The 12500-nt window shown below is 32.7% G+C and overlaps 4 non-coding genes across 4 annotated transcripts; all 4 read left to right on the forward strand.

Annotated features, from left to right (window-relative positions):
* Positions 1-3582: 3582 nt before the first annotated feature.
* On the forward strand, positions 3583-3701 carry LOC149770558 (5S ribosomal RNA). Its single transcript, XR_016418704.1, has one exon. It is a non-coding gene; the product is annotated as a 5S ribosomal RNA (ribosomal RNA).
* A 915-nt stretch (positions 3702-4616) lies between these two features.
* LOC149770559 (5S ribosomal RNA) lies at positions 4617-4735 on the forward strand. The gene has a single exon (XR_016418582.1). It is a non-coding gene; the product is annotated as a 5S ribosomal RNA (ribosomal RNA).
* A 3613-nt stretch (positions 4736-8348) lies between these two features.
* On the forward strand, positions 8349-8467 carry LOC149770560 (5S ribosomal RNA). The gene has a single exon (XR_016418705.1). It is a non-coding gene; the product is annotated as a 5S ribosomal RNA (ribosomal RNA).
* Positions 8468-9376: 909 nt separating this feature from the next.
* On the forward strand, positions 9377-9495 carry LOC149770561 (5S ribosomal RNA). Its single transcript, XR_016418583.1, has one exon. It is a non-coding gene; the product is annotated as a 5S ribosomal RNA (ribosomal RNA).
* Positions 9496-12500: the final 3005 nt, after the last annotated feature.

The raw sequence follows: 12500 nt of genomic DNA on the forward strand, positions 1-12500 counted from the left end.
CTTTCTTTCTTTTATTGTAACTAAATTTACTTTATTCAATATAAATAATAAATAGAGCAATTTCTCGACTTTCATTTTCTCTTTTTCCTTAACTTTCTTCAATAATTCGGATCCTAAAAAAATCAAGTATAGGACCTGAATATAGCAAATGTTGCTTTGCACTTCTCTGCTCTTGGTTTCGATCCTTACTACTGGAATATGCGATCATAGATGACCAGTATTTCTTATTAACAAATTCGGTTCAATTTATCCAGTTTCCTCTACTTTTACTACCACAACAAGCTGCCTCCTTTCACGTCGAAATACTTCCTTCAAGTTTCTTCTCATATATTCCTGGTGTAGTCTCTAGCGCAGAGTTGCAAAATATGCGATCAATGTCTTTCATTTTGGGTACTTATTTGTGGTATTTCTTATTCACTAATTGATTGATAAATATGGAATGTATGAATTGTGAGAATTTTTTATATTAATTTATTGATTGATTGATTTCTTTTACAGCAGGGCCTCAGTCTGCCAGTGGGAAAATTGGCATCCTGTAGCGAATACTGTAAATATGGGCCATTGGCTAAATAAATTGGGTTATAAAATTCTGTTTTGATTACAGTAAGTTTAGATAGATATTCCATGCTTCCACTTTCTGTATTTCCACAACGTTAACTTCTACAAGTTGCAAGAAGAGATCCTTTGCAAATCTGATAAGACCCTATTTTTAAAGTTAGCTTATAGGCCGGTGTCGCTTATTTTAACCAAATGATAGGACAGAAAGAGGAATAATAATAATAATAATAATAATAACAACAACAATAATGTCCTGAATCTGCATTTTAAGTCAATTTCAACATGGAATTCTCCCCTTATCTGGGTCAGAAAATGGATGAGTGACAAATATGAGTATCTGAGGCCAGTTTTGCTTCTTTTGGATTAGAACTTTGAATCAGTATACACTTTAGTTACTAATATTATACTGCACACAAACATTTGTACATCGGAAACGTTGAAGAGATGTGTGACTAATCAGCCCAAGAGTCTTGAAAACGCATCAAGACAACAAATTATGTTTTACAGTCGAAATGTTGTTCTCACTAGAACTGAAATCATTTAATTTCTACTTAAATGCCCGAAAAATTTACAATTAAAACTACAATAAATGTTTTATACCTAGTCCCGCACAGTGACGTTTATCTGATTCCCTGTACTCACCGAGAGCATTCTGTGTCATATGGATGCATATCAAATGAAGTGAAAAGTAATGGAATACTCGCTTTTTTATTTATCCCTATGCATCGTGGTGCCCACACCATGATGAGACGCTGTTTCAATAAACCTTTTTATATATGTTCTTTACTGTTCTTCCTTTTTCTTCTTGCTTTATCATACTGACACACGAGAGAGAGAGAGAGAGAGAGAGTATGCAACAAAGTTCGCATAACTTTATCAGCTATTAACATTAATTGTACTTCTGTGTAATTTTATTTTTAACGCGTTATCCTATAACGATTGCAAACAAGGGCAAAAACTCTACTGATCTTACTCGATAATTATACCATACTGAATTAATAAGTTTATCTCGTAAAAACGGATCATATATATATCCTGGGTGGCTGAGGGTGTTTTAAGATATGTGTGTATCTTTTGTGATATATATATATATATATATATATATATATATATATATATATATATATATATATACGTTTGTGTGTGTACATACATACATACATACGTGTATTATTTACATATAGTCTTGGATAATTTTAATTATTGGGATATGGATTTTAGATATCAACAGATACAAAGGAAACAAACGTTTCAATACATATAATGACATTTTCTTAAATTCTACATTGTATCATATTGACCTACTACTTGCTAGGCAAGCTGACTTTTATAAAATTTGCAAACTCCTTATATATATTTAAACTTACTTTTAGTATTCAACCAGAAAATCAGTACAGTGCAGAAAGATTGAAAATATTATTTCTTTCATATATATATATATATATATATATATATATATATATATATATATATATATATATATATATATATATATATATATATATATATATATATATATATATATATATATATATATATATATATATATATATATATATATATATATATATATATATGTATATATGTGAGAGAGAGAGAGAGAGAGAGATGCGGGATTCGGAATGGTTTAAACAGACTCTAAATTACACTGATAAAATGTACATCAGTCCAATGGTTAACATGATAGATTTCTATCAAGCTGGTTGCTCTATTGTACCCTTGAGCAAGACTACCCTCATTGCCTAATAAAACCAAGCAGTCTTTTGCCAGAACACCATAATGTGAACTTAGGCCATCTAAATCAAATTCCTATGTGAAATTTGCCAATATAAGCCAGTACACTTTAATGCAAACTTAGCCAATCTAAACCAAATATCTTAATGGAAACTTAGCCAAACACCTTAATGTGAACTTAGCCCATCTAAACCAATGTACCATAATGTGAACTTAACCCATCTAAACCAAGAAAAGAATAATGTGATATTGGCTCATATAAACAAAAACACCTTAATGCTATCTTAGCCAATCTAAACCAACCGACTTAATTTATTTTTATAAAGAATACAAAGTGAAAATTTAAATACTTTTCAGCATTATAAATGAAATCACAAATAGTCCATGAAAAGTTATATGACAAGTCCAAAAGGGTAGTGTTCCAAATGAATGCCAGTGGTTTTCTGAATGAAGTCCAATTTTGAATGTGCTGATGTAATAACAATCTTGACGTGTGGCGATGATGTAATTTAGAATGTCCTTGAATGAATTCATAATAGTCCCAAAATAGCGATTTTTGATATTTGGACATTAGTATTGAGGTGTATGGACATATTTGTTTTGCTTATCAAAACGTTGGAAATCGCCGACACCATGCGGTATAGGCATAGGCTGCTTACTAGCCACAGGGGGCTCGTATCATTGCTTACAATGAAACTATCAGTCGTACATATAGTATAAAATGTATGACTGTCAGTTCAATTGTGAGCAACGATGCGAGCCCCTGTGCTTACTAGCCTGCCATGCAAACTTGACCGACCTTTCATCGAGATATACCTGCATGAAATCGAGAGACATACGATTGATTTTCTCAGAAATAATTCCGAGTATAACATCATTTGTCGTTAATGAAGCTGACTGACGAAAGAAAACGACAACCTTGATGAAATTTGACACGGAACTCGCCATTGTATTACTATTCAAATGACTGCACAAATATGGCAACCTACATGTCAGTGACATCGGCGATCAAATAAGCTCTTGCTTCTTTACAGATTGAAACTGAAGGGATGTATTGTCGTAAGCAGAGCTCTCCCCTGTCTCTAATATATATATATATATATATATATATATATATATATATATATATATATATATATATATATATATATACATATATATATATATATATATGTGTGTGTGTGTGTGTGTGTGTGTGTGTGTGTGTGTGTGTGTGTGCGTGTGTGTGTAATATATCTTTGTAACGACGAAGAGACAACCTATATTAGTCTTAAATTTGTACATACAAATGTCTACGGCCATACCACGTTGAAAACACCGGTTCTCGTCCGATCACCGAAGTTAAGCAACGTCGGGCCCGGTTAGTACTTGGATGGGTGACCGCCTGGGAATACCGGGTGCTGTAGGCATTTTTTAAATTTTTTTTTGGTTCCATCCTCACTGTGAGGATATGCGATCATATATGGCCAATATTTCTTGTTCACAAATCTGGTGCAAATTTTTCAGTTTCCTCTACCTCCAGGATCGAAATGGGCCGCCTCGTATGCCGTCCAGATCCTCCAAATTTCTTCTGATATTCCGGATTCAGCCTATAGCGAATAATTGCAACGTATGCAATCGATGTCTTTCATTTTGGATACTTGTCTGTGGTATTTCTTATTCAATAATTGATAGATATATTTGGAATGTATTATTTTTAATTATTTTAATTTATTTACCTGTTTTTAGCAGGGCACCAGTCTATCAGTGTGAAACTTGGCATCCCTTAGCGAATACTTCGAATATGGGCCATTGACAAAATAAATTGGTGTATAAATCTCTGTTTTGATTACAGTAAGTTTGGATGGATGTTCCCTGCTTCCACTTCCTTGCACTTTCTGTGTTTCCACAACTTTAACGTTTCCGAGCTGCAAGACGATATCCGTTTCAAATCAGATTCGAGTCCGTCTTTAAAGGTAGCTCATAGGCTGATGTCGATTATTTACCTATTGAATTAGTCAGTTGATACAAGATAAATAATAATAATAATAATAATAATAATAATAATAATGCCCAAAAACAACAAAAATGAACTGAATCTTCGTTTAAATGCATTGTTATTTAAGTCCATTTGAAGGTGTAAACCTCCGGTTAAGCAACTAATGTCCGAGTCCGAAAATGCCTGAATTACAAATTTGAATAATGTATGAAGGCAGTTTATCTATATAAGTTTTAATAAGTACACTTTAATTACTAATTTTACACGGCACATAAACGTAAACGTCTGTACATCGGAAACGGTGAAGAGAGAAGCGAATATAAGTCTTAAATTTACACACACTTGTGTCTACGGCCATACCACGTTGAAAGCACCGGTTCTCGTCCGATCACCGAAGTTAAGCAACGTCGGGCCCGGTTAGTACTTGGATGGGTGACCGCCTGGGAATACCGGGTGCTGTAGACTCTAACTATTTTTTTTTCTTTTATAACTAAAAACAGTTGAAGTTTTTCTTTCTTTCTTTTATTGTAACTAAATTTACTTTATTCAATATAAATAATAAATAGAGCAATTTCTCGACTTTCATTTTCTCTTTTTCCTTAACTTTCTTCAATAATTCGGATCCTAAAAAAATCAAGTATAGGACCTGAATATAGCAAATGTTGCTTTGCACTTCTCTGCTCTTGGTTTCGATCCTTACTACTGGAATATGCGATCATAGATGACCAGTATTTCTTATTAACAAATTCGGTTCAATTTATCCAGTTTCCTCTACTTTTACTACCACAACAAGCTGCCTCCTTTCACGTCGAAATACTTCCTTCAAGTTTCTTCTCATATATTCCTGGTGTAGTCTCTAGCGCAGAGTTGCAAAATATGCGATCAATGTCTTTCATTTTGGGTACTTATTTGTGGTATTTCTTATTCACTAATTGATTGATAAATATGGAATGTATGAATTGTGAGAATTTTTTATATTAATTTATTGATTGATTGATTTCTTTTACAGCAGGGCCTCAGTCTGCCAGTGGGAAAATTGGCATCCTGTAGCGAATACTGTAAATATGGGCCATTGGCTAAATAAATTGGGTTATAAAATTCTGTTTTGATTACAGTAAGTTTAGATAGATATTCCATGCTTCCACTTTCTGTATTTCCACAACGTTAACTTCTACAAGTTGCAAGAAGAGATCCTTTGCAAATCTGATAAGACCCTATTTTTAAAGTTAGCTTATAGGCCGGTGTCGCTTATTTTAACCAAATGATAGGACAGAAAGAGGAATAATAATAATAATAATAACAACAACAATAATGTCCTGAATCTGCATTTTAAGTCAATTTCAACATGGAATTCTCCCCTTATCTGGGTCAGAAAATGGATGAGTGACAAATATGAGTATCTGAGGCCAGTTTTGCTTCTTTTGGATTAGAACTTTGAATCAGTATACACTTTAGTTACTAATATTATACTGCACACAAACATTTGTACATCGGAAACGTTGAAGAGATGTGTGACTAATCAGCCCAAGAGTCTTGAAAACGCATCAAGACAACAAATTATGTTTTACAGTCGAAATGTTGTTCTCACTAGAACTGAAATCATTTAATTTCTACTTAAATGCCCGAAAAATTTACAATTAAAACTACAATAAATGTTTTATACCTAGTCCCGCACAGTGACGTTTATCTGATTCCCTGTACTCACCGAGAGCATTCTGTGTCATATGGATGCATATCAAATGAAGTGAAAAGTAATGGAATACTCGCTTTTTTATTTATCCCTATGCATCGTGGTGCCCACACCATGATGAGACGCTGTTTCAATAAACCTTTTTATATATGTTCTTTACTGTTCTTCCTTTTTCTTCTTGCTTTATCATACTGACACACGAGAGAGAGAGAGAGAGTATGCAACAAAGTTCGCATAACTTTATCAGCTATTAACATTAATTGTACTTCTGTGTAATTTTATTTTTAACGCGTTATCCTATAACGATTGCAAACAAGGGCAAAAACTCTACTGATCTTACTCGATAATTATACCATACTGAATTAATAAGTTTATCTCGTAAAAACGGATCATATATATATCCTGGGTGGCTGAGGGTGTTTTAAGATATGTGTGTATCTTTTGTGATATGTATATATATATATATATATATATATATATATATATATATATATATATTTATATATATATATATATATATATATATATATATATATATATATATATATATATATATATATATATATATATATATACGTTTGTGTGTGTACATACATACATACATACGTGTATTATTTACATATAGTCTTGGATAATTTTAATTATTGGGATATGGATTTTAGATATCAACAGATACAAAGGAAACAAACGTTTCAATACATATAATGACATTTTCTTAAATTCTACATTGTATCATATTGACCTACTACTTGCTAGGCAAGCTGACTTTTATAAAATTTGCAAACTCCTTATATATATTTAAACTTACTTTTAGTATTCAACCAGAAAATCAGTACAGTGCAGAAAGATTGAAAATATTATTTCTTTCATATATATATATATATATATATATATATATATATATATATATATATATATATATATATATATATATATATATATATATATATATATATATATATATATAGATATATGTGAGAGAGAGAGAGAGAGAGATGGGGGGATTCGGAATGGTTTAAACAGACTCTAAATTACACTGATAAAATGTACATCAGTCCAATGGTTAACATGATAGATTTCTATCAAGCTGGTTGCTCTATTGTACCCTTGAGCAAGACTACCCTCATTGCCTAATAAAACCAAGCAGTCTTTTGCCAGAACACCATAATGTGAACTTAGGCCATCTAAATCAAATTCCTATGTGAAATTTGCCAATATAAGCCAATACACTTTAATGCAAACTTAGCCAATCTAAACCAAATATCTTAATGGAAACTTAGCCAAACACCTTAATGTGAACTTAGCCCATCTAAACCAATGTACCATAATGTGAACTTAGCCCATCTAAACCAAGAAAAGAATAATGTGATATTGGCTCATATAAACAAAAACACCTTAATGCTATCTTAGCCAATCTAAACCAACCGACTTAATTTATTTTTATAAAGAATACAAAGTGAAAATTTAAATACTTTTCAGCATTATAAATGAAATCACAAATAGTCCATGAAAAGTTATATGACAAGTCCAAAAGGGTAGTGTTCCAAATGAATGCCAGTGGTTTTCTGAATGAAGTCCAATTTTGAATGTGCTGATGTAATAACAATCTTGACGTGTGGCGATGATGTAATTTAGAATGTCCTTGAATGAATTCATAATAGTCCCAAAATAGCGATTTTTGATATTTGGACATTAGTATTGGGGTGTATGGACATATTTGTTTTGCTTATCAAAACGTTGGAAATCGCCGACACCATGCGGTATCGGCATAGGCTGCTTACTAGCCACAGGGGGCTCGTATCATTGCTTACAATGAAACTATCAGTCGTACATATAGTATAAAATGTATGACTGTCAGTTCAATTGTGAGCAACGATGCGAGCCCCTGTGCTTACTAGCCTGCCATGCAAACTTGACCGACCTTTCATCGAGATATACCTGCATGAAATCGAGAGAAATACGATTTATTTTCTCAGAAATAATTCCGAGTATAACATCATTTGTCGTTAATGAAGCTGACTGACGAAAGAAAACGACAACCTTGATGAAATTTGACACGGAACTCGCCATTGTATTACTATTCAAATGACTGCACAAATATGGCAACCTACATGTCAGTGACATCGGCGATCAAATAAGCTCTTGCTTCTTTACAGATTGAAACTGAAGGGATGTATTGTCGTAAGCAGAGCTCTCCCCTGTCTCTAATATATATATATATATATATATATATATATATATATATATATATATATATATATATATATATATATATATATATATATATATATGTGTGTGTGTGTGTGTGTGTGTGTGTGTGTGTGTGTAATATATCTTTGTAACGACGAAGAGACAACCTATATTAGTCTTAAATTTGTACATACAAATGTCTACGGCCATACCACGTTGAAAACACCGGTTCTCGTCCGATCACCGAAGTTAAGCAACGTCGGGCCCGGTTAGTACTTGGATGGGTGACCGCCTGGGAATACCGGGTGCTGTAGGCATTTTTTAAATTTTTTTTGGGTTCCATCCTCACTGTGAGGATATGCGATCATATATGGCCAATATTTCTTGTTCACAAATCTGGTGCAAATTTTTCAGTTTCCTCTACCTCCAGGATCGAAATGGGCCGCCTCGTATGCCGTCCAGATCCTCCAAATTTCTTCTGATATTCCGGATTCAGCCTATAGCGAATAATTGCAACGTATGCAATCGATGTCTTTCATTTTGGATACTTGTCTGTGGTATTTCTTATTCAATAATTGAGAGATATATTTGGAATGTATTATTTTTAATTATTTTAATTTATTTACCTGTTTTTAGCAGGGCACCAGTCTATCAGTGTGAAACTTGGCATCCCTTAGCGAATACTTCGAATATGGGCCATTGACAAAATAAATTGGTGTATAAATCTCTGTTTTGATTACAGTAAGTTTGGATGGATGTTCCCTGCTTCCACTTCCTTGCACTTTCTGTGTTTCCACAACTTTAACGTTTCCGAGCTGCAAGACGATATCCGTTTCAAATCAGATTCGAGTCCGTCTTTAAAGGTAGCTCATAGGCTGATGTCGATTATTTACCTATTGAATTAGTCAGTTGATACAAGATAAATAATAATAATAATAATAATAATAATAATGCCCAAAAACAACAAAAATGAACTGAATCTTCGTTTAAATGCATTGTTATTTAAGTCCATTTGAAGGTGTAAACCTCCGGTTAAGCAACTAATGTCCGAGTCCGAAAATGCCTGAATTACAAATTTGAATAATGTATGAAGGCAGTTTATCTATATAAGTTTTAATAAGTACACTTTAATTACTAATTTTACACGGCACATAAACGTAAACGTCTGTACATCGGAAACGGTGAAGAGAGAAGCGAATATAAGTCTTAAATTTACACACACTTGTGTCTACGGCCATACCACGTTGAAAGCACCGGTTCTCGTCCGATCACCGAAGTTAAGCAACGTCGGGCCCGGTTAGTACTTGGATGGGTGACCGCCTGGGAATACCGGGTGCTGTAGACTCTAATTTTTTTTTTTTCTTTTATAACTAAAAACAGTTGAAGTTTTTCTTTCTTTCTTTTATTGTAACTAAATTTACTTATTCAATATAAATAATAAATAGAGCAATTTCTCGACTTTCATTTTCTCTTTTTCCTTAACTTTCTTCAATAATTCGGATCCTAAAAAAATCAAGTATAGGACCTGAATATAGCAAATGTTGCTTTGCACTTCTCTGCTCTTGGTTTCGATCCTTACTACTGGAATATGCGATCATAGATGACCAGTATTTCTTATTAACAAATTCGGTTCAATTTATCCAGTTTCCTCTACTTTTACTACCACAACAAGCTGCCTCCTTTCACGTCGAAATACTTCCTTCAAGTTTCTTCTCATATATTCCTGGTGTAGTCTCTAGCGCAGAGTTGCAAAATATGCGATCAATGTCTTTCATTTTGGGTACTCATTTGTGGTATTTCTTATTCACTAATTGATTGATAAATATGGAATGTATGAATTGTGAGAATTTTTTATATTAATTTATTGATTGATTGATTTCTTTTACAGCAGGGCCTCAGTCTGCCAGTGGGAAAATTGGCATCCTGTAGCGAATACTGTAAATATGGGCCATTGGCTAAATAAATTGGGTTATAAAATTCTGTTTTGATTACAGTAAGTTTAGATAGATATTCCATGCTTCCACTTTCTGTATTTCCACAGCGTTAACTTCTACAAGTTGCAAGAAAAGATCCTTTGCAAATCTGATAAGACCCTATTTTTAAAGTTAGCTTATAGGCCGGTGTCGCTTATTTTAACCAAATGATAGGACAGAAAGAGGAATAATAATAATAATAATAATAACAACAACAATAATGTCCTGAATCTGCATTTTAAGTCAATTTCAACATGGAATTCTCCCCTTATCTGGGTCAGAAAATGGATGAGTGACAAATATGAGTATCTGAGGCCAGTTTTGCTTCTTTTGGATTAGAACTTTGAATCAGTATACACTTTAGTTACTAATATTATACTGCACACAAACATTTGTACATCGGAAACGTTGAAGAGATGTGTGACTAATCAGCCCAAGAGTCTTGAAAACGCATCAAGACAACAAATTATGTTTTACAGTCGAAATGTTGTTCTCACTAGAACTGAAATCATTTAATTTCTACTTAAATGCCCGAAAAATTTACAATTAAAACTACAATAAATGTTTTATACCTAGTCCCGCACAGTGACGTTTATCTGATTCCCTGTACTCACCGAGAGCATTCTGTGTCATATGGATGCATATCAAATGAAGTGAAAAGTAATGGAATACTCGCTTTTTTATTTATCCCTATGCATCGTGGTGCCCACACCATGATGAGACGCTGTTTCAATAAACCTTTATATATATGTTCTTTACTGTTCTTCCTTTTTCTTCTTGCTTTATCATACTGACACACGAGAGAGAGAGAGAGAGAGAGAGAGAGAGAGAGTATGCAACAAAGTTCGCATAACTTTATCAGCTATTAACATTAATTGTACTTCTGTGTAATTTTATTTTTAACGCGTTATCCTATAACGATTGCAAACAAGGGCAAAAACTCTACTGATCTTACTCGATAATTATACCATACTGAATTAATAAGTTTATCTCGTAAAAACGGATCATATATATATCCTGGGTGGCTGAGGGTGTTTTAAGATATGTGTGTGTCTTTTGTGATATATATATATATATATATATATATATATATATATATATATATATATATATATATATATATACGTTTGTGTGTGTACATACATACATACATATGTGTATTATTTACATATAGTCTTGGATAATTTTAATTATTGGGATATGGATTTTAGATATCAACAGATACAAAGGAAACAAACGTTTCAATACATATAATGACATTTTCTTAAATTCTACATTGTATCATATTGACCTACTACTTGCTAGGCAAGCTGACTTTTATAAAATTTGCAAACTCCTTATATATATTTAAACCTACTTTTAGTATTCAACCAGAAAATCAGTACAGTGCAGAAAGATTGAAAATATTATTTCTTTCATATATATATATATATATATATATATATATATATATATATATATATATATATATATATATATATATATATATATATAAATATATGTATATATGTGAGAGAGAGAGAGAGAGAGATGGGGGGATTCGGAATGGTTTAAACAGACTCTAAATTACACTGATAAAATGTACATCAGTCCAATGGTTAACATGATAGATTTCTATCAAGCTGGTTGCTCTATTGTACCCTTGAGCAAGACTGCCCTCATTGCCTAATAAAACCAAGCAGTCTTTTGCCAGAACACCATAATGTGAACTTAGGCCATCTAAATCAAATTCCTATGTGAAATTTGCCAATATAAGCCAATACACTTTAATGCAAACTTAGCCAATCTAAACCAAATATCTTAATGGAAACTTAGCCAAACACCTTAATGTGAACTTAGCCCATCTAAACCAATGTACCATAATGTGAACTTAGCCCATCTAAACCAAGAAAAGAATAATGTGATATTGGCTCATATAAACAAAAACACCTTAATGCTATCTTAGCCAATCTAAACCAACGGACTTAATTTATTTTTATAAAGAATACAAAGTGAAAATTTAAATACTTTTCAGCATTATAAATGAAATCACAAATAGTCCATGAAAAGTTATATGACAAGTCCAAAAGGGTAGTGTTCCAAATGAATGCCAGTGGTTTTCTGAATGAAGTCCAATTTTGAATGTGCTGATGTAATAACAATCTTGACGTGTGGCGATGATGTAATTTAGAATGTCCTTGAATGAATTCATAATAGTCCCAAAATAGCGATTTTTGATATTTGGACATTAGTATTGGGGTGTATGGACATATTTGTTTTGCTTATCAAAACGTTGGAAATCGCCGACACCATGCGGTATCGGCATAGGCTGCTTACTAGCCACAGGGGGCTCGTATCATTGCTTACAATGAAACTATCAGTCGTACATATAGTATAA

This window comes from Sinohyriopsis cumingii, unplaced genomic scaffold (genome assembly GCF_028554795.1).
Source record: "Sinohyriopsis cumingii isolate HCF-2022 unplaced genomic scaffold, ASM2855479v2 utg002479l, whole genome shotgun sequence".
NCBI classification, from domain to species: Eukaryota; Metazoa; Mollusca; class Bivalvia; order Unionida; family Unionidae; genus Sinohyriopsis; species Sinohyriopsis cumingii.